The following is a 27,794-nucleotide window of genomic DNA, read 5'->3' on the forward strand; positions in this document are numbered from 1 at the left end:
TTCTTCACCCTCATGAAAAGCAATTCTCCCATGGAGTTTTTCATTAGCAAATGTCACTCCCCTGATATCTGCATCCTCTTACCCTTTTTTTTTTTCCATTAATAAAAATTCAAATATTAGCCATCATGTGCTATTCAGAGTGCTTTCCATGCAATATGTTTTTCTACTCCTTAAAAATAACCCTAGGAGCTGCATATTTTTATACCCATTTTCCAGACAAGGAACCTGATGCTCAAACAATTTAAGTAACTTTTCCCAGGTCACAAGAACTAAGAAAGTAAATACAACCAGGATTTATATCCACATCCATCTTATTCCAACTTGTACTTTACAGTGCCTCCCACTCTGCTATGTTGCTTCTGTATCCCCCAACAGTTATGCTCACACACACTGACACCATGGCAACTACAAGTACAAAAATTACTAGTAAGCTGTTTCTCATACAAACATATCTGATAAGTTTGGGCATTGTCAGTTTCTGTGCTGAGAGTTGCATAAGATTTTGGGCTATCTCACTCCTCCATGGCTTAGTGTTTCTTCTTGCCCTGCACTAGAAGTTTAACTATCTCCATATGTTCAGGAGCTCAGAGAAAGGGAATTGAGACCAGCTTGATTAGCATCGTCTGGGTATTGGGTAAACTGTCCTCTCAGTCTAAGACATTCCTCTTCACGTTACGTAGCATGAAGTTTCTCCACCATTTTTCAGTTAACACCCTGGCTCCTTAAGGACCAAGTACTAAATCTTGGCTTTCAATCCCTTTGGGAATGTTTCACTTACTGATAGATAATCAAGGAGCATTTATTGAGCACCTGCTATGGGAAAGCCCCAATAGTGGGTTACAACAAATTATGAGACTATGCGTCTTTTCTTCAAGAAATGCAATACTTACTTAAGGAGAAATAGAAAACTATCAATATGACAATAAAGAGTTGAATTAAAAGCTAGGATTATAAGATACTAGCATGTAATTTATGATTAACAGTCAAATGAAAATCAAAGTCGGTAAGCACAGAAGAATTTCAGATGTAGACAAACTCATCACTGGGCTAAGAAGGCCAGTGAAGGATTCCTGGAGGAGGGAAGACTTAAGACAGCCTAAGAGAGTTGAGATTGTACTAGGTGAAAAGAAAAGGGCAGGAAAACGGATCATATAAATTCTGTTTCTATATAACCAACCTGATTGTATAATTTTCTCACTTTTTTGATGCAACTAACTCAGAGAAAATAACATTGCTTCATTCTTTTTTTAAGTGGAACTTAAAATTTTGAAAGCAATACCAAGGAAAGAGAGTTTTTTTTATACATAAGCCATGCTAAGATCTCTTCTTGTTCAAGAGTAAGCCAGAATATTTAATAATTTTGGTCTCCATTAGAAGATAATATAGCTAAATATATATGTTAAATATTTGAGAGTTACCACAGAAAGAATGGAAATACAGCTTTCAAAACAGCAAAGATAAAAGGAATATTGAGACCTTTCTCAATCTAACAAAATACAAAAAAGGAGAAAACATACGGACACTGGATAAATAAAAAAATAATAATAGGCACAAAGTTGAGTTACAAAAAACAAGTTGCAGGATATTATGTACCGTAGATATCATTTATGTAGTTTAAAACTCATAAAGGATAGATTATTATTACAATGAAGGCATATGTAACAAAATTATTAAAATTTTTGAAAGGATGGGAAAGATACACACATTTCAGCATATTGGTTATCTCTAGCAAAGGATTAAGGACATGGGATGAGGAGGGGTATAGAGAAGCTTTCAACTAATTCTGACATTGTTTTTATTTCTTTGAAAGTTCTAAAGAAAATATAGCAAAATATTAATATTTGATAAATGAAGGGAATTAGATTGGGAAGTTATGTACACATGGCTTCAATTGGGTCTGAAATTGATTCTTATTATTTTTTTCAAAATTCTGAGGCAAACAGGGCAAAGTATTAAGTATGTTGGTGAAGTCTGGGCTATGAGCATTAGTGAAATTATCCTCTGAATGTTTGCTATATTTTATAATAATTAAAAATAAATTTTTATAATAGAGAATTTATTGGTTCATACAATTAAAATATCCAACACAGATTAGACTTCAGTTGTAGGTTGATTCAGATGTTCATGTTGTTATTAGGGCTCTGGTTCAATTTTTCTGAACTTCCTTTTTTCCCCCCAATCCATGCATTGACCCCATCCTTGGTTTGGCTTCCTGCATAGCAGCAAAAGAAAGCTGCAGCAGTTTGGGTTCCTTCATACACATACTAGAACCATCTGTTCCATGAGTGGCCTTTGTGCCAAAAATTCTAACAGATGTCCAGAGATTCATTCTCATTAGCATGTGTTCCCCCTCCCCCCTGACCCCAAAGCAATCACTGTAGTCAAATAAATTGATTCCTCAGCCTGGGTCACACATACCTCACTCTTGGACCTGAAAGTGAAGTCAGTCTATCTAGAACCTCATGGATCCTCTTATAGAAAATAGAAGCTGTTAAGAAGAGGAGAGGAGGAAGTGTTACCTGACGGGTCAAAGAACTGATATCCACTCCACCATCTAACCAGAATAACCCTTGTTTACTCAGTTAGAAAAGTGTTAGTGAAAAGTGTCAGGAAAACTTGTGCTCTGCAACGCCCTGTGTTGTTTTAACACCATGCATTTACTCTATTTTAAACAAAATGAAGAATGCAAACATGCGAGCGTGTATGTGTGTGTGTGTGTGTGTGTAAATCACAAGAGTCATCAAACTTTTGCATATTAATTCAGTACTTCATTTACTTAATAAACATTTTCTGAGCACTTGTCTTGGGATAACTACTGGCTAGGTGTTAAGCTTTGGGTTTTTATCCAAAATATTGGTTATCTCTAGAAAAGGAATAAGAGAATAGAATGGATAGAGGTAGAGAGAAGCCTTCAGCTAATTCTATAAATGTTTTTATTTCCTTGAAAGTTCTAAAGAAAATATAGCAAATTCTTAATATTTGATAAGTGGAGGGAATTAGATTGGAAAGGTATGTACGCATGGCTTCAACTGTGTCTGAAATTATTATTTTATCACTTTATTAAATGAGGAAGTAGTTTGATATACTTTAACATCATCTATCCAAAATCAAAATTCAAAGGCATCTTCAGAGACTAGACTTGGTGAGCAACATAGTGGTTACGGGCACAGACTACTTGGGCTCAAATCCCAACTCATACCATTTACCAGCTTTTTGACCTTGAACATGTTGCCTAAATTCTCCGTGCTTCAGTTTCCACAGATGAAAAACAGGGAATAAGACAGTATCTTCATCATACAGTGTTGCAAAGATGAAATGTTCCCAGCCCAGTCCAGCACTTAAAACAGCACCTGGCATATTGCAAGAATTTAATATTATACCCTAACAAGACAGTCCTACCTGGCTTCCAATACATTGTTTTAATTTAAAGGTAAAACCTTTGCACAAACAAATACAATTCTTGACATGGTGTAGAAATGGGGAAAAAAAAAAATCTAGCATCGTCAGATATCTGAAGTTTTTAAATCACCTCTAAACACAATCACACATTTAAAAATTCTGTTAAAATGTTAAATGTGAAGATATTTAGAGAAAATTTATTTTTACATTCTTATCTAGCTGTTAAAATATGTATATATTTAGGTTTTCTAGTAGGGAGCCTAGAAATCCAACATACTTCAAAAAAAGGACTATTAATAATAATTTTAAAATCCCACAGCATGCCTTTAGTGGTCCATGGTCTCAATGTACATTGACTTCCTGAAAGACAAAACAAGTATGGCAATATTGTATCATTCCTTTATGGCTCAGAGGAAGACTCAAACAATCTTATCTTTGGAAAGACCTTAGAGATAACAAGCTTCCCACATAGTTCAGGGATCCCATCTTCAGTATCCTTAATAAATTGTCATCAAGCTTCTGTAAATAAAGTGGGAAAGTTCAGTATTTGACAAGACAGACCATGTACTTTCTGAGCCTCTCTAATCATTTAAAGGTTTTCCTTCTGAATTCTTTAGGAGGAAACTTTTTGGTGCTTTCACCTATTCCAATTATGAACTAGTTTCTGGAGCCTTTATTATCATGACCATCCTCCTCTTTGGTCAGAGATTACACTCGGGTGGCCCATGGCAGGAGTATTAATCCCATACGATTTTAAATAATTTGAATTAATTGCCATCATTTAAACATCAGCAAATTTTAGAAGAAGTCTCTTATAAGATAAGACAGTTTACCTGCCTGCTTCCGTGGCTGCAAAATGTGGGATTCTCTGCCCTATTCAGGTTTTAGGATGAATTTTCTTTCCAGTTTTGTTGTGTTGTTGTTGTTTTGACAGTGCCACGCGGCTTGCGGGACCTTAGTTCCCTGACCAGGGATCGAACCCGTGCCTCCTGTAGTGGAAGTGCAGAGATCTAACCACTGGACCACCAGGAATTCCCTTAGCATGCATTTTCTAGTTGAACACAATCCCTACGTGGCAACACTGGTTCCCATAGTCAACCGTTGATTTAAACTCTCTTTTTGAGGGTTTACCTCACCCTGTAAAATGTGCAACCCAGGATAAACAAAAATAAAACACTCAAGATAAGCTCAGACCACTTTATGGCAAAATTTCCTCCCATTTTCTATATATGATAATCAGCCAAATATTTTATGACATTTGGAAGTTAAAATTAACTTGAATCCATACTCTGCTTAAATTACAAAAGCAGTATGTACATTCTTATTACATAAATTTCAAATATCAAACAAACAGAGATAAAGTATAAAATAAAACTTATCCAAGCCTTCCATAATTATGTCCTCCAAACCTAATTATTTTCAAATGTCTGTTGGAATATGCTTTATAATCCATTTAGGCACCTCTAAAGACATGCAAATAAATCTAATAAACAATTTTAATTCCCCCTTTAAAAATTATCTTGCTCTAATATAGAGATTCTATGATGTACCAAGCTTTGAAATGTGGAAGAGAAAATTATCTGAAACCATAAGGGTAGTATGACTTTCCTATGATCCAGAAGAGAACTACAGAGAAGGTAAAATATTTCAGAGGGCTGGTCTCATGGACGTGTCACTTCCTAATCTGTGGAACTGCTTCTTTTTTTCTAATACCCACTCTGTGACTTTCCACACATCTTTAGGGAAAACTAACATCTATGTGAAGGGATGGTTGTTAGCCCAGGGGCTATCTTGCCAGCCCCTCCCTCTCTCCAACCAAGACTCGATTGATTCTCTCTACAGTAACGCTTCAGTGGCTCCAACAGGGAATCAGTGGTGGTCTTTGGCACTCTGAATTTAGGGTGGATATAGGCATCTTAATCTCAAACTGCCTTTGAGATCATACCAGCATAGTGAGAGGCACATAAGTTTTTACCATTCCAGGTGATTAGTGGATAATTTTGATAAATACACACACACACACCCACCAAAGTATCACAATTTTTATTTTAAAAGGTAGGACAATCTAATATTATAAGACCAAAGGAGCTATATTCCTAATTGTCCCGTAATTCTACAAAGCTGTCCTAACAACTAAGTTAGTTCTTCACACTAAAAGGAATAAACAGAGTAGTATTACAGTTACTGCCTTCCTTTCAAATTTGGCCCCCTCCCCAGGACCTACAATATCTAAATCATGGACAAATTACTAAGCCTTAAAGTCTTGATTAAGTTCTTATCTAGGAATTTCCTCATCCGTATGTATGTGTACTTTTTTCTTGAAAGTTGTCCATACAAATAGACACACAGCTACACACCCACACTACCATATTTACACACTTTCTACATATCATGACCATCTTATTTTGGAGAAGTTGATATGTTTTCCTCCTAAGTGTAGATTTTTTAAAAATAATTGCTCTTTGTTATGGACAGATGAACACTGAAGCCTACGGAGTTATTTTTTAATCAAAACTTCTCATTTTTGAATCATTAGTTATCCCTTTTAACCAACTTGAGGGCACTAGCAATCTTGATAAGGAGGACTTATCTATCTTCATCTTCATTATTTATATAAAATATTAAATGAGATTGGTTGTTTGAGAGAAGCCTGTTAGACCTCACCCCAAGGTGACACTTATCCTATAATAAAAATTCACTGATCACAAGTTTTAAACCAACTGTGACTTTAACTGTACTGTCATCTATCACACATTTCTCAGCTTTGTCTGCCAAGAAACCATGTAAATCTTTGCCAAATTCCTTGGTGAAATCCAGATATATTGCTTATGAAATTCATCATATCTACCCATTTGTTAACTTTCGCGTGAAAGAAAACGGCGTGAATTTGGCCTGACTAAAGGTACTTGTGTTAGCTTATCATGATCATTATTCCTCCACTTTAGAAGAGCACACAAATCATCTGCACTATTGTTCATTCTAGACTTCTTTCCCTGAGATACACAAAGTCTGTCATTTCTAGAATCTATACCTATTCTGGTCTTTAAGATTTCTTAGACTATCTGCAGTAAGTTTGGGACTACACTAGTATTATATTTTTGGTATCACATCAATATATTATGTTCATACTCCAAAACATACTAGACCTTGAACTCATTCCAAAGAGCTGGATTCTCTAACTCTGTCACCCTGATATATCCAGAGCTTTAATTTCATCTATTCATATATGTTCTGTTTGTTCCAGTTTGTTGATCATTCTCCTCGATAAAGAACACAAGAGTGTATCAGTTAAGATGTTCTTGGTTGGAAGTAACAGAAATTCCAACTCAAACTACCTGAAATAATCAAAGTAAATATAACTTTCATAGGTAAATCAGGCTTCACCATTTGTTAATTAGTGATTCAACAATATTCTGCTGGCTTCTTGTTCTTTATATCTTTCCATTCCACTGTTTACAGCATCAACATGGTAATAAGCGTGGTTCTGCGCATAGTCATAAAATGGCTGCCAGCGACAGCCTGAGTTCCATGTTTTTCTATATCGATACTACACTGCAGAGAGAGAGAGAGAGAGACAGAAGGAGGTGAACAAGAGAGAAATTCTTCTAAGGATGGAATGCTAGACCTTCCCTCTAGAATAATTGGGTGCTCGAATGTCACAATCCTATTCATATATCAAAGAAGTCCAGTTGGAGTAAACCAATTTGGATCCACCCAGGGAAAACCTTCTCTTTTGTGAGTGAACTAGTAATAAGACTACCCCAAAAGGCTACTGACTTTCTCAGGGTCTTTGCATCTAGTTCATAACAGATGTGTGATTAGAACACAGGTTTCTGCTATCCTTGGTCACGACTAATCCCAGGAGTAACTGATTCCATTCTTCCTTAATGGAAGATATTTCCATCTTCTTGTCCACTGTACACCAAACCTTTCTTTGTAAAAGTCCCACCCTTTCAATAGCCTCTTCCTTTAATACAGTGAGTGAGGGGTTCCAGAATTGTGCATCACTCTGATGAGTCTCCAATAGCGAGATCACATTTAATCTCCACATTACATGAGGCTGTGGAAATACAAGAAATTTGGAGTTCAGTTGAATCTTATTTCTACCACTTACTTTAGCAAGTAAAGCAACCTCAGAGAAGTTATTTTTCTCATTTGCAAATTAAAAAATAATATTACTTATCTGAAGTGCTGTTGTAATAAGAGTCAAATGAGATTAAAATAAATAAAGGACTTTGTGTGTAATAGGCAGTCAGTAAATGGCAACACTTAAGTGGTAGTTTTCATTGCTGCTGCTACTATTATCTACAAATTATAATGGGTATTTTAACCAATATTTCTGAAAGAGTTGAATTATTGCCCTGCCTTTTCTACCTTTGTTGATAAAGTTTCTTGTGCCTAGCATGCTCTTTCCTATTATATGTACTATACAACCTACCTTATCCTTTAGGGAACCATCTTTCTAACATCTTGTTTTCTTCAAATATAATTTCATGACTTAAGGGTGCTATAACAAGGGCCTTACTCAGTTTTAATTCTCTATAAGACTTTTCATCTCTTCATGTTTAATTATGCCATTCCTCACAAGAAACCTTATTAAGCACGTATAATATGCCATTAAAGTGAGTTTGGAGGCACAGGAAAATTAATTTGGTTTGAAGATAATATGAAGCAATGGGAGCAGTGGGAGAAATTTTTATCTTGACAACAACATAGAGATGTCATATTTTTTTTCCAAATCTCTTCGCTGAAAGATTTTACCAAAAAATGTATGGGGAAAAAAATTAAAGGAAGCCATAGGTTAAGTATGCTCTTATATAAATTAAAGCATTCCCTCTCCCATACTACAAAAAAGTATCTGTTATTATCCAACTAAGATTCTGGGTCATTTAAACACTTGGCTTGAAATCAAGGTTTAGAGACAAACAAAAGACATTTTTGAGCAGTGCAGCAAAAATCAACAGAACCTGATGGTAGATTCCAGGATGTGAGAGCTATTGAAGCCAGAAGGTAAAGGTCCTTTCTTAGCAGAAGACCCAAGCAAAGATAACACAGAGAGAGTCCTCCAAAAAGCTCTGCTCTGGCTGTGAGTGGATCTCACCTACACCTCATCATCACTCCAAGGAGCACAGGGTTTCTTTCTAGGACCAACCCAGATGGACAAAAACATCTATTAAAACATTCTCTTCTCACTACAAAGAGGTCACTTTGTATTCCACAAAGTGACATCGGAAAGTTGGCTCATGAGAGAAGTTTGATGGTGCAATCCCAGGTACTGAGAAATGATGTTTCTTACAAAGTTGATTTATTTCCAAGTGAGCCATACATCACCAAAGTAGAGTGAGTTGTGAAAAAGTGGACTTGGCTGGGAAGAGTTGTCCAATGACAACTTAAATGAAGCCAGTATTTAAGCATGGCCCAAGGCCAAATTCTGATATATACCCCCCAACCCTACTACTAGAATCCCCCCTTTTCTTAGAAACATAACATCCTTATTTTGTCCAAGAAGCATCACCTAGACAGGCCTACTTCATGTTTCATATATTTTCTACCCACTTTCTCCTAAGAAAATCAGACTTTTCTATGTCTTTTTCCTTCATGACACTTAGAGGTATCCTGTTAAATGATCATCCAGATCAATAACTTAGGAAAAAATTTAATTGTTCACAATGATTCATTGAATATATTAATAAACAAATAGGTTATGCATTGTATAAGGAATATTATGCCTCCACGACTCTTGGCTATACTTTTGTTAGAGTTATTTATATTTCAGCTTTATCCAGAAAGTATCTGAAGATGCTTCCTATAGTTCTCACAGGACTGTCATATAGTATTGCTGTTACTTACTGATCTGTCAGTTGCTGAGATGTATAACTGATTATAATCCTTAGGTGTTTCAGCACTAAGGAGAGTCCTTGGAAGGAATATTTAGGCCAGAAGTCCTCTTGAATCCCCCTTTATTCCTCACATAAATAACCCTACAGAAGTTCTCTGCTCTACCTAAAAGTAACAGTAGCAAAACCCTACAATTTTCTGAACACCTTCAGTGCTGGACACTTACATTATCTTATTTTAAGAATCTCTGGATTTTGATGATTATGGAAATAACCTCAGAGAGATTATTTTTCCTAACTTCAAATTGATCAGAAAGTGGCGGAGCCTGAAGTGAAATTAGGTTCTATCCAAATCTGAAGTCCATGCTCTTTCTATAACAGCTCATCTGGGAGATTTTTGCTTTGGTTATAATTTCACAGTGGCACAACTTTATCAATAAGACATCAGCAGCCTGAGAAAGGCCTTACACTGACCATCAAATAGCTCCAGTGTCCCAGGCTGGACATTAAGGTGTCATTTGACGGACACCTTTGTAAGTCACCTGGGAGAGATAGTAGCTGCACATGGTTGGAACTGAAGGTCAGGCCAGGAATAAATAGTCTCAAGCAGATAAGGTCACAAAGTGGCCTCCTAACACTCCAGAATTGCCTCCAGATGGTTAGGGAATTCATTATGCATAGAGAGGGGTTATTTAGAAGATTCATATGAACAATTTAGTATTAACATGAAATTGAATGGGATGGAGGTGGAGGTGGGAGTGGGGGGTATCTTATTTATTCAGCCTTTGTTTGCTGAAATTCTCTTCTTATTAACAATTAGAATTTAAAACCCACTGAATTGTTGGTCATACAACAGAAGCACCAAACAAACTGCATCTGAAAATTAATATATGTGGCTACTCTAGGGTATATATTATAGAAACATCATTGTCTCTAGGTGTGTGCGGGAAGGGCTGTTACTTTTGGTTTTATATTTTTTAAGCTTATACCTATTACTTTTAGCATTATGATTGTTTTTTTTAATTTATGAAATATGTCATTAATTTATTTGTAATTTTAATGTGGTGTGAAACATTAAGAACCTTGTAAGAGAAAGTCTTAGCAAACTTAAGTGTTGCAAAATGTAAAAAAAAAAAGTTTTAGTTTTACTTCTAGTTTATTTTTTATTGCTTCATGGTCATAATATATTACTCATGACTTTTGTATTATTTATTTTTTTATTCTTATTTTTCACCAAAGGAGATGTGACAGAGTAGTGAGGAAATCATCACCTAAAACACTTGTAACATCAGTTAGGAAATTAAGTCATTAAAGTCATCAAGGTTCAATGGAAAAATCCTCAAACTGATGACCCTTCCTTACCTCAACCATAGCAAGATGAATGGGAATAAAAATTGTCATATGAACCATTTTTCAGACATAAAGACTATATGGTGATGGGAGAAGTTTTATCTCAAGTCAATAGTAAATCCAGAAGTCATCAAAATTAAAGTCTCCAGAAATGTTCCTACCCTTTTCTTTCCTAAGACTACAAAGAGAACAGAAGATATCTTTAGTCTTCAATGAAAATGAAGTATCTATAACTCAGATCATCATATATGATTCAGCAGAATTTGCAAGGGTGAATGGGAAATGACTTAGCAGTGCAGAAAAAGTAGGAACAGAGTAGGATACCAATGAAAAACAAGCTGATTTCCCCACCGAGGCAGTAGGTATGAAGAAGGTGGTGAAGAGGCTGGACTAAAAGCATATGGGTTGTTTGAAAGTCTGTAAAAGAGTCATTTTCATTCCTATCCTATGCAGTTAATGACTACCCCTTGCTTCTCTCCATAGGAAAATGGAGACATACATTCATTCTGAAGAAAGTAAATATGGAGTCTCTTGACATGAAGAAATAAAGATCAGAAAAGGGTGAGAGGTAAAGTTTCAGATGGAAAACAAAAGGATGAGGTCAAAGGACAGAGCCTAAAAGACAGGACCTCAGATTCCCTTCCTTTACCCTACTGTAGGAGATTGATGTCTTTCCCTGAAGATCCTAAACTGCCTTATAAGAAGAGGCCTATTAATTCTGAAATTTGTGAAAAGTCCTTTAAATAATTCCAGCTGTCTACTTGATTGCCTACTAATTACTAAACTCTGCCTACTCATTGAGTTTCTGCTTTTTAAAGGCTCAAAAAAAAAGTGTCTGCTTTTAAAGGGCTTAAAGATCACAAAATTTTGGAGAAAAGTTTTAACATGAAATACAGAGTAGAGTAAAAAAAATAGAAAGAACTCAGAACTATTTTTAAATGATAGCTCTCATCTCAACAACATAAAAAATGTACTATATCAATGAAACAAGAAAAAAGACACTAGGAGTAAACAAGAACTCTGATAATAATTCCTGCAGAAAAAATAAAATAGACTTTTTTTTTCAAAATCAGTAGAAGAATTGAAAGAAATAACTAAGAAAAACTTGCCAAAAAAATAGAACAAAAAAGTAGAGCTAGACAATAGGAGAGAAAAAAATGAGTATATTAGATCTATGAAGTACCAGAGTGCAACTAGTAAGTCAAAGAAATAAAATTCCTAGATGGTAGTGTAGAGAAAATTAACAAATAAATAACAAAATAAAATATAACTGAAGTCCATGAGTCTTCAAGGTGAAAGAGCTCACAAAATTCAAAACACAATAAAATTTTAATCAGGACAGACCAGGGCAACTCATTGGGAAATTTCAAAAACCTAGGATAGAGAAGAAAATTCAAAAGCTTCCAGAGAGGAAATAAATAAGACTGTGTCACATACAAAGGGTCTGGAATCTACATAAAAAGAATCTTGTATAAGAACACTATCATATGAATGATAATGAAAGCTGAAAGGTTATGGACCAATGTTTCCAAAATTCTGACTGAAAATAAATGTCTATACCCATTCAAACTACCAACTAAGAGTAAGGATAGAATAAAGATATTTTCAGAAGAGTGAAATATCAAAACTATTACCTCCTTGAACTCTTTCTCAATAACCTACTCAAAGAAATGCCTCAACATATTAAGCAAGTAAATCAAGAAAAAAGTCATGAGGACCTAGAAACAGGCAAACTAAAACAGATCAAATGTAAAAGCAACCCCTAGGATACTGGTGAAGGAGAGTCCCAGAACAGCAGTGTGACAGGCATAGACAAAACCAGATCCATATTAGAACAGATAAAAGAGGACTCCAGAAGACCCCTCTAGGAAAAATGGAACTGGTAGATTACGTAGCTGGTTTAAGCTCTGCGAAAACTTCTATTGAGAGACATTTTACAGAGCGTATTTTGGATGTGGGAAGATTTAGCCAAATAGTCATACAATGAGAAAATTATGCAATAATAAAATGAAGAAAAGGGAGTTTGGTAAGCTGTTCAAGAAGAAAAACAATGTGATCCTAGGGATTACTTGGTTCAGTGGTGAAAAACAATTGTTTACATAGTCGTAGGAACAAAAATATGGAATACAAATTTAACCAATATTTCAAAATACATATATTGGTGAAACATCAGCAAAGAAAGGATGAGAATAAAAATCCTCACCTATTTTCATAGGATAGGAATAGTTAATATTTAAATTTGCTGAATCAAGAGATAGCAATATATAGATAATCGTTTGAAAAATGGAACTAAAAAGAAAATAACCTAAATACCCAGATGTAGACGATAGTCTTCAAATTGAATATTTTCATGAAATTATTTACCAATACAAGTGGAAAAAGCAAGAATAATATTTATAGTATGACACTGTTTTTAAAACAAAGCAAAAAAACCTCTTTATGTGATAGGTATGTATATGCTTCTGCATACAAAGAAGAATCTGGAAAGGTACATGCCGGATTATCAACACTGTATAAAAACAGAAGGAAAAGAAGGAGCGATTTTCACTTTTGATTTTTTTTTTTTACATCGAATTAGAACTTCAGGGTGACTGTGTACTACTTTTGTCTTTAGAATTTTTATAGGACTTTGTAGAAAAAAATATGGAGAAGGGAAAAGTAACAGGGCAGAACCCTGAAATAGTAGGAAGGAAAGATCAGTCTTGTGCACAGAGCATAATAGATGGGTTTCTTTGTATTCTGATGCATGAAAGAAGGGATTTGAAATTGTCTACCAATTATGATGGAAGAGGCTCAGAGGCAAAGACACTGATTTGTCACCTACTACATTTTAAAACTGGTACATCTTTATTGAGTTTCTATGTCTCAGGCCCTGTGTTTGGTGCTAAGGAGAGAAAATTAAGACATGCTATCTCTTCTAGGGAATCCAAAGTCTGATTGAGAGAAGTGAACATATAAACAAATATAACTCCACATAATTCCATTCTTTTAGACTGCTTTAGAAGTTGTAGTGATCGTGGATATTGTTAATAGTGATAACATCCAACGTTTATTAAGCACATTCCATGAAACACACTTTTAAGTGCTTTAGTATAATTATTATATTTATCCCTATAACAATCCTGAGAGGTGAAAACTTTTGTTATCCAATTTTCTAGCTAAAGAAACTTAGGTTTATAGATGTTAAATAACTCATTCAAGGTTATACCCCAGTAAATCTTGGGATCAAGACCTAAATTTTATCAAGTTTGACTCAGAAGCCCATACTATACTCTACCTCCACTGTTTCACTGTTACCAAAACATTTTTAAGTATACTGGATTTCTTTGATTAAGTCTGTGGCAAACAGGAAAAATATTATTAGGTTCATTTTGTAAGTGAAAAACAAAACAAATCCTGAGCTTTAGGACTGAATAAGTCACTCAAGCAAGGACCCTAGATGGTATTATAAAACCTGGTCCCCTGGCCCCTCTTTTTCTCCCTATTGTCCTACTCTACTTCCCTCACAGTCCAGGGGTCATGAGTAGCAAACACAGTTCCTTCTTCCCCCATTTATTGAGGAGAAGACTCAACAGTTTATGCCCTTTTCTGAGCAAAAAATAGAAATTTGATTCCAAATCCAAGGTTTTCCAACCTGGTTGATATCCTCTGTGAAATTGTCTTGGTGACTTCAATAGATGTAGATTTGATGGCTTCTGTAGAACCCTGGAAGGGGTCATTTCAAAAGAGAGAATTAACTTAGGATGTGCTAAGCACATGGCCTGTGTTTTCTGACCCAGCACAGGGGAAAACAGACAGCTTGAAGCATGTCACCGGGGCCAAAAGAAAAACATAAATAATGTCACCCATAATGTAATACGGTTCAGGGAAAGAAATGGGGTCAAGTCATTAAAGAGAAGAAGATGAGATCATTATGCTTTAACAAACTGTGGCCAGAGGAAGACAGTAATGAAAAGTGGACTGGGGTACTGAAAGCCAGTCTATGAAGACCAGGGAAAAAACAGAGCTTTCTAATCGAAACCATACTCCCAACTCCGGAAATGAAGGCTGGGCTGTCAAGCGGTAACGCAAGAAGGGTGAATGAGATTATAGAGATAGGAAGTGGACTGGGGAAGTTGTAAATACAGTGAGGGGCAGAGGACGGCACGTGGCCTAAAGAAGCACCCTGTAGTTGGGGAAATAGGAGACAACTTTCAAACGAAGCAGAACGAAGGCAAAATTGCATCTGGATAGTTAACACTAGAGATCCACAAATTCTAAAGTCTAAGCCTATTGGAGAAAAATCAACCTGGGAAGGAAATGTCAAATGACAAGGGGAGAAGTAGAAGAGGTTAATAATAATAAAAAAAAAATCTTCCAAGTGAAAAAATATTTCAGTTTGCTCTGACGGTGTTGAACCAAAGGGTGTAGAAATCCACACGTGCTGAGGGAGATGGTTTTCCAGTGCACATGTGAAACTCAAAACTCTCTTGCTGTTCTGCCTGGAGAATTCTGTATTCCCTTGTATTGACCTACAGTCATGAAAACTGTCCCAGGACCTTGGGCTGAGGACCTGAGAGGACTCAGGTTTCCCCAGAAGCCTTTACAATTTTCAAAGAACCTACTGTACTTCAAATGTCTCCCCCCAACCTTCCCTTCTACACCCTCACCAACTCCAGCACCAGATCTGTAGTGAAAGGCACCTCTTTCTTGATGTGGAGAAATAAGAGGAGGTTTGGTTACAATGTTTCAGGCAGCTAAGACCTCTTTTCTAGTGAGCTGATTGATTTGATGAGACAGGCATGGGCAGAAGTCATAAGGAAAGATGATATCACTGGTCAAACCACTGCAAGACCAGTGGATACGCAATTCTTAGAGATGGAAAATCATTTAAAAATAAAATGTGTACTAGTCACAGCTATGCTCCCCAAAGAGAAGTTGTTGTTATTTTTTTAAATTTGCTTTTCCTACTAGCTTAACACAGAGCCAAAATGACTATTTTAGGTTTGGAGCCTTACCTTTGTCTAACCAGTCTATGGCATAATAACCATGCAAGTAAAACTCTTTCTTTTAAAGGGAAAGTTGTGATGGGAGGGAATCATTTGAATTGTTAAAGAATCTCTACTGGTCATTTAAAAAAATTTTTATTGGAATATAGTTGATTTACATGTCATGTTAGTTTCAGGTATACAGCAAAGTGAATCTGTTATACATATACATATATCCACCCTTTTATAGATTCTTTTTTCATGTTGGTTATTACAGAGTATTGAGTAGAGTTCCCTGTGCTATACAGTAGGTCCTTATTAGTTATCTATTTTACATATAGTACTGTGTATATGTCAATCCCAATCTTCCAATTTATCCCTCCCTCACTTACCCCCTTGTAACCATAAGTTTATCTTCTACATCTGTAACTTGATTTCTGTTTTTCTACTGGTCATTTTTGAGACTTTAACAAACTCCTGCTTTTTCACTCATTCCCTCATTCCTCCATCAGTTATTAATGGAATTAATAAGCTAGGTAATGTGCTAAGTACTGTGGATTTGACAGAAAGCAAGACAGACACAGACCGTGTCAACTTACATGGTAGAAGACACATTCACAACTAATTGTGTAGTTGCTGTGAGTGTTATTAGGAAAACTTAGAGTATTCTAGGAGAGTATATAACCAGTGAAGTTATATAACCAGTGAAGTATACAACCATGACCTAGTGAAGAGAGGGGGGTTCAGAGATATCTCTAAGGAAGAGACATTTTATCTGAGACCCCAAAAGGGATATGAGTTATTGGATAACCCAAGGGCAGGGAGGAGAACAAGGAAAGATTCCAGACAGAAGGAGAAGCTCATACGGAGGCTATGGTGGGAAAGAGTAGATGCCGTATTTGTAAAACTGTAAGAAGCCAAGGGAATGCAATAAGGAAGAGGGACAGATGACAGGTGATGCAGAAACTTGTAGGCCTTGGTAAAGTTGTTGAGTTTTAGCCTAAGATCACTAGTAAGTAGTGATAGTTTAAGCAGGGAAGTCAAAAGTTCTCGTTCTTTTTGAAATGTATTTTCGTATGTCTCTGGTACTTGTGGTCATAATTTGGGCTCTAATTTCTTACTTACGTTGGCGTGATTTTTTAAGATGGCCTCCTTTCTCCTTGGTTATAAGTCTCAGTTCTGGTCAAAGTCATCTGGTGTTGTGCCGGAGCCAGCTGTACCATCTATCATGTGCACATCTTGTCCCAAGTCTATGTTCAGTGGAAGATGGAAGCCAAAAATCAACTACAGTAGAAATATTTACACCATAGAAATTGGCATGCACTACAAAAAAGGGCTTTTTAATTCAAGAGACTCAATTTACCATTCCCTAACTCTAAACTCTAATCTTCTTCTAAAAATAAAAGCAGTGAATAAACTAAACTGTAGGAGATGTAACTACCGATGGAATTTCAGTCAACTCAATTAACTCAGTCTTTTCATTGGCAAAATGCCTGCCTGAAGTCTTTGTTCTGCATACTTCTCTAGATGAGATGAGAAAGATCATGAATCATGGGTTGGAAATACATGAGAATAGCACATCATCTCTCCCCTCTCTCCCCTGCCTTTTTAAGAAAACAGTTTACATTTAACAATTTGATTTGTGTTGAATTCATTAGAACATGGAGCCACAACCTGTGGGGGAAAAAAAGAAAAAACACTTATTAATGGAGCATTCTTTGACTAGATGAGAACTCAATGTGGGAAGACCCCACCCAGTAGCTTAATTTGCTGAACTCTCAAACCTAGCTAGACTCTGAAACATGTGTTAGTACTTTTGAATGCTCCACAGCTGAAGTCCCTCACCCCAAAAGGCTTGGAAAATCATAGAACTTTATCTTTAAAATGAACTTTAATAATCTTTACTGATCTCTTTTTATATACATGGTTATAGGTCATCTCAGAGTTTAAAGGCTATCTTATCTTACCTGCTATCTAAGGAACATCTACACAGTTACTACGGTGCATTTTAAGTTTGTAATCTTCAGTTGACAAACCACTCTTAAAACCTTGTATGGGAGTCCAGTACATGAAATACATCAAGTTGAAATGCTCTGGATGAACTTCAGTGAAGGGCAGGTTCTCCCTTTCTGCCATGTTGTGCAAATCCTGAATGTCTTCTCCATACCTCACTAGGCTCAACCAAACATAATTGAAAACTATTCTTCAAACATTACTGTGGACTTATCTCCCAACCTCTGTTTGAATACCTTTAGAGCTGGGCAACTCACTACTTTACTTTACAAAGTAACTCATTTCAACGTCTTTACACGATTTTGACTATTAAAAAAACCATTTAACATATAAATGTTTATTTGTAGGGGTTTTGTGTGTCTGTATTTATTGAAGTATATATATATATATGTATGTATATATATATATATATATATATATATATATATATATATATGTATGTATGTATGTAACATTTAACACAGTATTGTGCTGAAATCACATTCTCTCTAGTTTCTGGCCTGATTTTTAATCATAATTTTTGGGGTCTCATAGAATACAGTAGTCTGTGGTAGCTGCTGATTTCCTTTCTTAGTCTGCTTACTTTACGTTCATTTTTCCCCCTATGTTCATGGCCTAGACTTGGCCCAATTACAGCATCATACGGACCTGGCAACAGAAATTGTTCTAAAGCAAGGAGCACTGAGCTATTCTGGGCTGGTAATTCTCCTTCTCGGAGACTGATATAGGTGCTGGTGAAATTATGTTCTGATTTTCAACTAGGGCTGCTAAAATGATGCTGCCAATAGCCATGCATCCTACCGCATGGAAAAATCTGTCTGCAGTAGAAAAGAATGAGGTCAGCAAGCAAAGAAAGCAAAGGTGAGAGAGTAGTAGCTGGTGTTTTTGAATGCTAGGTTCTACTTTAGTTTTTGTGATATCATCTTGGCATTCCTCCCAGATATGTAAACCAACAATGACCTTTTTTTTCATCCTGACTAACAATGAGAATAATTATAGTATCTTTTGCACATCACAGGTTCCTTGAAGTAACTGAACTGTAGGTTCTATGTTGATAAACGTAGATGGAGATTCTGTGCCACTTGGACTTCCTTTGACACGCATGAGTCTCATTTCTCCTCATCTGTGCTGTCCAAACCACATCTCCTGAGCCTCCATGGTATTTGAGCAAACAGACATGATGATGACATGGCTCATTTGTCCTGGCTGCATCACAGCAGCCCGGGAAAGTCTCTCTATTCAGATTCCTGCAAGTCACTATGCAATGGAGGAAAATTTCATTCAAAGGAAAGAACATAGGTATCATTTATTACTTATTCTCCAACAGGCAAACTAAAGCAGCTTCAGAACCCTACAATTCCTACATCCTACAGATCCCAAAAGAACATCTCAATGTCATTCATAGATCCTGAACAAAGAAACATTTTTTATTAGGAAGTCTTATATTAATTTGCCCCATATGACTCTACTAGATGACTCTGGAATCTTCTTACATCCTTTGATTTCTCTAGCAATTTAGGGAATCCTGACACTGTCCTGAACCCTTAGGATTTTATGAAAGAAATTCTAGGCATTCCTGTTTCTATCTGGATAGATATCACAACATTTTCAGTTACAGTATGTTGGTAGGCTTTTTAAGCTAATTTGTTGTTTATTTCTGAATTTTCCAGTTGTCTCTTAGAAGGCTGCCCACCACCCCACCCCACCCCAGCTTCTTTCTTATCACAAGACTTATAGAGAGACAGTAGTCTTGTTACAGAGTCCTTTCTTCCAACTGAAGACTGGAGGATTCCCTTTACCAAGTGAAAACTTTTTATTTTCCCAGGACCTATAAAGGCTGACAAATATCCTCAGTTTTTATCGTGAGAAAATGGGATAAAAGAATCAAGACACTTGAACTCAGGATAGCCACTGTTGGGTATTATTCCCAGCCCATGCAACCATGTGGCTTCTTTCAGCGATCATGAGTTTGCTCACCATAGAGGCACCTCAGTTCTTGAGTGGCTAATTTTCTGAAACTTCTATCAGTCAGGTTACATGTACATTAAAAGCAGTGGGGGAGAGAACTAACATTACGTGTGCAGCAAACACCTTCCGTGAATTATAGTGAGTGGTTTATATGAGTTACCCTGTCATAGACCTAAATGAGGATAGCTAAACATAAATGAAAATAGGATGAATTCCAATATCAAATTCAGATAAGCATAGAGAGGAATATTAAAATGCCCATATTCTCAAGCACCAAAAATGGAAAAAATAATTTTTTCATATTTTAATGCATTCCTAACGTGCATATGTTTGTACACAGGCACATAAAACACATTTGTGTCCAAAGTGGAACAAAATGTGCATGCTAATTGCAACTTGCTTTTTAAGGTAATACATTGCAAGCATCTTTCAATTGTTAAGACATGTGTTATATCACTTCTTAAGCAAGTCAAGTATCTGTTCCTGTGACCATAACAGACAGTTTCCTCCTCTTATATACTGATGTGTCTAATTTATCACTCAGAGGTATCTTCTTGTCATTGGTGATGGGGGGCGGTGTGTGTACTGGGTGCGTGTGTGAGGGGGTGAAGGGTGGCTGGCATTTTATGTCAAACTCATGTTCTACCTAAGTCTAGAAGCAATTCCTAGAGCAGTCATGCACCTTTATTTTCTTCTTGTTTCACTCTTTCCCCTTCCCATAACCTCTGACTTCTTTGTTCTCAGTGTCACTGCTGATGGTTTGTAACGTTGGTGGCAAAGGAAGGAAAACGTTTATTATTATTTTCCCAAAGGGCCTGCTTGGTTAAGGCTGGGGGTTGTGTGGCTTTGTTTTCAGAATTGGGCTTTATGTATATTTTGTTAAATTCCCCAAAGGCCTCTAGACACCAAGGACTAGAAAATGAAAAATGACTATTATTGTTACCCTATTTTGCCCAGGATCCTGAGCCACCACATGTTTCTGACTTCCCAGCCAGACTCCAAGCTCTTCCTTCACTGGCCATGAGCTGAAAGCCAAGGAGAGCTGTTTACTCCTTGTACAATAATCACAGAGGCATGCGCGGTCCTGAAAAAAATGGAACCTTGTAAAAGTTTCTTTAAATCACACACGTACTCTCCAGTTTTTGCAAGATGTGAGCTGTATTCTATCCTTAAAACCATAAATATTTTTTAAAAAAGGAAAATCTCAGTCACTTAAGCGAAATAATTTGCTTCCTCAACACCAAACACTGTCATTTTGGAAGAATCCAGGCAGTGAGTTCATTTATTTACTTTTCATACAGATGTTTGCCATGCAGCTCAGGATCCTGACGATTCTTCCTGTATTTAGTTTCCCTTGAAATCTAAAATCAATCCACAAATAATTATTACATATCTATTGTGTACAAGACCCTGTGCTAGGCACGGTGGACGTACGTGAAAGTAACTTGGTGTGGTGGGGAAAATAAAAACAGAAACTTTCAATCAGAAATCTAAAGACCTGCTTTCACTCCTTACAAATGGTGGTATTGTCAATTGTTTCTCTGACTTGCATTTCCTCACCCAAAGAAAGTGTCTCGTCTTCTCATAGAACTGGTATAAAAAGTAATGTGAAGATGCATGTTGAAGAACTTTATATGCTGTGATGTGCACACAAATGATAAAGATGGCCAGTTATTTGTAAAATATTCTACTTTAACCTCAAGAAACTTATAGCCTAGCTGCAAGAATCAGAGACACATATTCAAGAATTTAATAACAATATAAAAGTTAAAAAATTACCGGGTGGAGATTCCAAAGATGTTGCAAGACAACGTGCAATTAATTGCCAAAGAGTAGAGACTTGAGCAGAGAGAGAAAGACAGCAGTGTGTGCTGGATTCATCAAGGGACAAATGAAAAGACGGCCCATGAGGACTCAGCTACGTACACATTCAGATGCCGAGTAGGTAGACGGTGAAGTTAGCACACAAATGACAGTACACTGTAAAATTAAATTTCTGACATTCCGATAAAGTACCTTAATAAGCAAAAGCGTTCATTGCAACTTCAGATCTTTGGATGCGAGAGTTGGAAACGGAGGTGGTATTATTCAGTTTACAAGACAGTTTACAAAAAACGAAACTAAGGAATTAGAGAAAACCAAGTTCAAATACTGACGGCCCCGTGTTGCCTTCCTGACCAATTTGCTAGCTGTTGTGCCGCTTTGGGCTTTTGCCTTCTGAAGCCTGGACAGTGTTACTTACCTCACTGGCTAGTTAAAGAGTTAGTGGAGTTAACTAGGCAGAGGTTGAGTTTTTTGCGTGATTGAGTGGGAATACGCCAAAGAGGGGAAACAGAGTGCCCAGAAGTCCTGAAGAGAGACACAATTTTGAACATTGGATGAGGGAAGAGAAAGCCAATGAGCCTGCAGTGTGCTGGGTGGGTGGTTGCCTCTGGAGGGATGGAAAAGAGCGGAGGCAGGCAGAGACCTTGGAGGTCCCTGAATGCTATAGATTCCATCCTAATGAGTATTTTAGAAGCCAGTGGGTTGTTTGGAAGGCCTTGGGTGGGGGAACTGGTGGCAGAGGGAAAGAACCTGTTTGCAAACATAGGGAATTGCTTATTTTAAGGGATTAAGTGGTGTGCACTTCTTGATTCCGGCACACTGCCACTGGAAAATTGATCCACTGAACGAGTAATGCGGTAAACTAAGTATAGAATTGAGGACTATGCTAGTCCAATAGTAATCACTCCCAGTAATCTTTCATCTGGCCTTGGCCCCCTCCCATTCTCTGAAGTGACCTTTTCAACTCTTATCTTCAACCTTGCTGGAAAATAGTGTAACCTGGACTCCCAGACTTGGAGTAAAAACACATGTGCTCAGGAATTACATTAAAAGGTGGTCTACAGTTTTCAAGTATAACCCCAACCCAAGTCAAGTTGTATTTGGGACTAAGGAGATATATATATAAAACCTTGCCTTCCAAGTGCCAGTTTCTGAACTCCCATTTTTTTGGGGGGCGGGGGGGCTGCATTCATTACATAGGATGACGAACCCAGCAATCCTTGGGATAACTGACTGTGAAGAAAAAGACTGTGAAGAAGGACTGAGAACTTAAAGCCAAGGCAGGTTGGGACCTTCCCTGTTTTATGTAGTGTTTCTACTGCAATGAGTTTTCCTTAAAGTTAAAAGTAGTACAGTTCCTCTTGTGTGTTTTCAACAACTCCATTAGGGGAAAACAAGCAAGAAAAATTTCATATACTAATACAGATATAATCCCTTAGCAGACAAACCGCATGAAAACATAGAGATTCAGAAAAGACAATTTTGAGTCTGTGAACAGATGCCAGTTTCCCCATAATCTGAAATGTATGGATCAGGAGGCAGAAATTAAGGTTTGTGCTTTTTATCACAGAGTCTCCATTTCTAAAACAGGGTTTGTCACATTACAAAAAAATAATTTAAAACATTATTTAAAAGAAAAAGGCAAGTGAGGTTATTTCAGTCCTATTCCCTCTCTGGCCACTGCCCTCACACATATATTCCTTGTCCTGTTCTAGCAGAATTTGGTATAATAATCCAAGAAATGAATGAAGACTTCTAAACCAAGGAGGAAATTCTTGCCCAAACCATATGTCTCTTCCCTGCTTTTATTTTTCATTCTCTTCTGATTGTTTTGAGCAAAATTGTTATATAAGAATAAGGTGAAAACCAAAAGAGAATAACATATAGGGAAAAGATCTCATTCAAGTGCTAGCCTGACATCTGTTGTCAAAGACGTAACATTAAATAGCTGTGCAGAGTTGAATAAGGAAGAAAATTCAAATTGCATTTGTTAGAGCACAGATAGGACTAGGGTAGGGAGTAAAATGCAAAATATGCAAGAAATCTCCATGCATATTAAGCTCATCACCATTATCAAGCTACCTTTTTTTGTTCCATGGGCACGAACTTTGAAATTACTGCATACTGCCAGAGCCCCCAAATAGGGTGAATGACTTAATACTTGGGGAACTGGAGTAGATGTCTCCAGTACTAGGTCACTGTTTTGAACCCTTTTTCTTTCTACCCATAAAGACTTATCATTAACAAAATTAGTTTAAATTACTCCTATTTCTCAGGAGAGGTCATGTTGACTTGAAATGGTTATCTTTTATCTGAACTCCTTGTAATTGTTTGTTAATCTAAATAAATTTGACAGCTCTTCCTGGAGCCATGAAAAAAAAAAAAAAAAAAAAAGACTTATCATTAAGAGTCCTCATTTTCTCTCCAAAAATTTCAGCAGTGGAGATGGTCAAATGTACCCATCACATAACATGCAGTGTGCATGGTGTTAGGGACCAGAATGTGGCACTAGAATGCCTGTGTGTGAATCCTCCTTCTGCAATTTACTATGTGTGGTGACATCAAGATAATTGCTTAACCTCTTTGTGACTCAGTTTCTTTTCTGTAAAATATGAGAACAATAGTAATAGTACTTATTGCAGAGGGTGAGTGTATCATGTCAGTTAATATGTATAAAGGGTTTCGAATAATGCCAGGAATGTAATAAGCACCATTATTTTTTTGAATTAATTAATTTATTAATTTATTTATTTTTGGCTGCCTTAGGTCTTTGTTGCTGCATGCGGGCTTTCTCTAGTTGCGGTGAGCGGGGGCTACTCTTCATTGCGGTGCGCGGGCTTCTCATTGCGGTGGCTTCTCTTGTTGTGGAGCACGGGCTCTAGGCGTGCTGGCTTCAGTAGTTGTGGCATGTGGGCTCAGTAGTTTTGGCTCACAGGCTCTAGAGCGCGCAGGCTTCAGTAGTTGTGGTCTACGGGCTTAGTTGCTCTGCGGCATGTGGGATCTTCCCGGACCAGGGCTGCAACCCGTGTCCCCTGCATTGGCAGGCGGATTCTTAACCACTGCGCCACCAGGGAAGTCCAAGCACCATTATTATTATTATTATTATTATTATTATTATTATTATTATTATTATTATTATATTACTGCTACTACTACCACCACCACTAATATTATTACCATGACTGAGCTCAGCTGTTCTTGAATGTGGGGTAATTGAGACAACCACATGCATTTGCAAATAAACACATTTTATATCCGATGAAACTGGAGTCCAGAGTGGTGAGGGATTCTGTCCAAGTTCATTGCATAAGTGGTATAAAACCATGACTCTCAGGTCCCAGACCACTGCTCTCTCTCCTCTTCTTTAAAAGATTTTCAGCTTGGAAAACTTGGTAATGAGATTGTGTTGGTGAGATTTAGAAATGTATAGCTATTCTTGATCTCAAAGTGATTGGTAAAACTTCAATATAAACTCTGATTATAAATATTTTTGCCCACTTTTTATGTACCAGCGGCTTTAAATGAATGATCTGAAATCTTACAGGGTGCAAGTTGTTTCCTATGATACAAATGAATAAAGTGAGATTTCAGTTCAAGGACCACATAGCTACAGCTAGAATCCAAACCTTTTCTAATATACCTCCAACACAGAAAAGAGCAAGGGAATGGGAGCCAGTCTATTTGAACTTTCTGGCTTGTTTCTTGCCATCTTTCTTTATCTGTTGTAAAGGACTTTAAAAATATCTGCTTTCAATTTTAAGGTTTACTAAAAGAAATAACCAAACTGTTCTAGAATTAAACCCACCCAAAGAAGTAAACTGTGGAAGGAAGGAAGAGTCAGAAATTTTGTGATCTGAAATATGTGTTGCTGCCTTGTTGTTTCCTTGCAGGTTTTTATGTTCTCTCTGTGGTGGGCTCTCACCTGTTGGGTCACCTTTCCGTTGCTAAGAGTCTCCTGCTACAAACATACTTATCTATAAGCCATAGCTTTCCTCATTCAGCTTAGAAGACATTATTGACAGCATATGTACCAGCTCAATATTCAAGTCAACTTCTTTTTTTTTTTTTTAATTAATAGCTACTTTATTTATTTATTTATTTAATTATTTATTTAGCTGTGCTTGGTCTTTTTTTCTGTGCGAGGGCTTCCTCCAGCTGCGGCAAGCGGGGGCCACTCTTCATCGCGGTGCGCGGGCCTCTCGCTATCGCGGCCCCTCCCGTTGCGGGGCACAGGCTCCAGACGCGCAGGCTCAGCAGCTGTGGCTCACGGGCCCAGTTGCTCCGTGGCATATGGGATCTTCCCAGACCAGGGCTCGAACCCGTGTCCCCTGCATTAGCAGGCAGATTCTCAACCACTGCGCCACCAGGGAAGCCCCAAGTCAACTTCTTTTTAAGAGAAACTTCAAATTAAATATTTGCTCACTACATATACTAATCTATTCCTGAAATAGGAAAACTTTTACTGATGCTATTGATTTTACTTTCTTTTAATCTTTACACTTTTTTGATTCTAAACATTTTAGTCTTCTCTTACATTAAATAGTGGATCTAAATTCAAAATTATGATCGATATGGTGAACAAGAGATGGATAGATAGAAAGAGAGATAGAAGGCGGGGGATAGTCTACCTGGCCATAACTGAGATGTGATGATTTGAAAACAAGATATGAATGAAAGGGGCTATTAAAATGTATCCTTTCTGTGGTTGGTTTTATGGTAACGGTGGGAAGAAATTCAGAACAGGTAATTTGGAATCTCATCGAATTTATAGTTTGCCATAAACATATTGGCTCAAAAACCTAAGGTATAATAAATCCTCCAAGTGGAAACAATATTGGATGTTCAAATTGGTAATTAAGATGATTTGAAGATAAAGTTAAGACTGCTATCAATCAGACATGGGAGAGTATAGACATCCAGATTAAATGACCTGTGGGTAGTTTGTTCTTTTAGCCACATAAGGATGCAAAACAAACAACCCTGAAAGATTTAAACCCTAGTCCTTTCTCTTATGTAGCATGACTACTACTTTTTATATGATAAAATATTTCAGAAACTTAAATAAAATATTCCAGAGGTCAAAGGACTTCCCAATCCATTTCATCAGGATTGGAAAAGATATAAGATTATTGAGCAGATGCTCAGTCTAGAAATAAATCCAGATGTAAAAGGTATACAATTGGGGATCCCCTTCAGCTCCTCTTTCTCTCCCTCACTTTCTATAATGGTATTCCCTGGGGTTTTCTTCTTGAAGTTTTTGTCTCCTCCAAAAGACTTATTTGTCTTCGTCTGGTTCCCATGGATACCAGCTCTGTGCCAACGACTCACACATCTATAACTGCCATTTTTGTTCCTGACCTGTTTGAATAACTGGACATTTCTACCTAGATGTTCCACATTTATCTCAAACTCACCATGCTCTAAGCTATACTCAAATTCTCTTTCTCCCCAACAGTCATAGAATCATAAAACTGTAATCATATCACTACTCTACTTAAAATACTCTCGTGACTTCACACCGCCTTTTGAATAAAACAACCAACTCCTTGCCATGGCCTACAAGGACTTACATGGTTTGGCTTCAGCCTGTCTATCTAAACTCATCTCCTGTTCTTCATTCAAATGAGTTCCCTCCTGCCATATAGGCTTTATTTCTGTTTGCAAACATGCTGAAGATTGCCCTTCCTCTAAGCCTTTGGATTCCTTTTCTGTTTTGCTAGATTTTTGTTTGTTTTGTAACTGGTTAATTAGAAAAAATGATAATAACATTAATATTAGTGAAAGACACTAGGTTGTATAAAGAACCCTGTAATAAAAAGTGTACTCTTCTTCTCTGGTGTATAACAAAGCAAAAGCCCTATATATTTTATCTTATATATATTATCACTATAAATATGAGAAGATTTCTTGCTTGAAGTCGGGATTTAAAATGCATCATTATGTAATGTCCCTCTTTGCCCCTAGTTAATTGTCTTTGCTCTAAAGTCTATTTTATCTGATATCAATATAGTCATGTCGGTTGTTTTTAATAATGTTTGTGTAATATATCTTTTTCCATCCTTTTAATTCCTACCTACTCATGTTATATTTGAAGTGGATTTCTTATAGACAGAATATAGTTGGTGCCTTAGTCAGCTCAGGCTGCTATAACAGAATACCTTAGACCAGTTTGTTAAAACAGATATTTATTTCTCACAGGTCCAGAGACTGGGATATCTAAAATTAAGGAGCCCGCAGGTTTGGTTCTCAGTGATGACCTACTTTCTAGCTTGCAGATGACTGCCTTCTCTCTGAATTCTCATATCCTCACATGGCAGAGAGAGGAAGCTCTGGTGTCTCTTTCTTTCCTTTTAAGGGCACTAATCCCAGCATGGGGGTTCCATCCTCATGACTTCATCTAAGCTTAATTATCCCCCACTTCCTAATATTATTACAT

This window comes from Balaenoptera ricei, chromosome 17, assembly GCF_028023285.1.
Source record: "Balaenoptera ricei isolate mBalRic1 chromosome 17, mBalRic1.hap2, whole genome shotgun sequence".
NCBI lineage: Eukaryota > Metazoa > Chordata > Mammalia > Artiodactyla > Balaenopteridae > Balaenoptera > Balaenoptera ricei.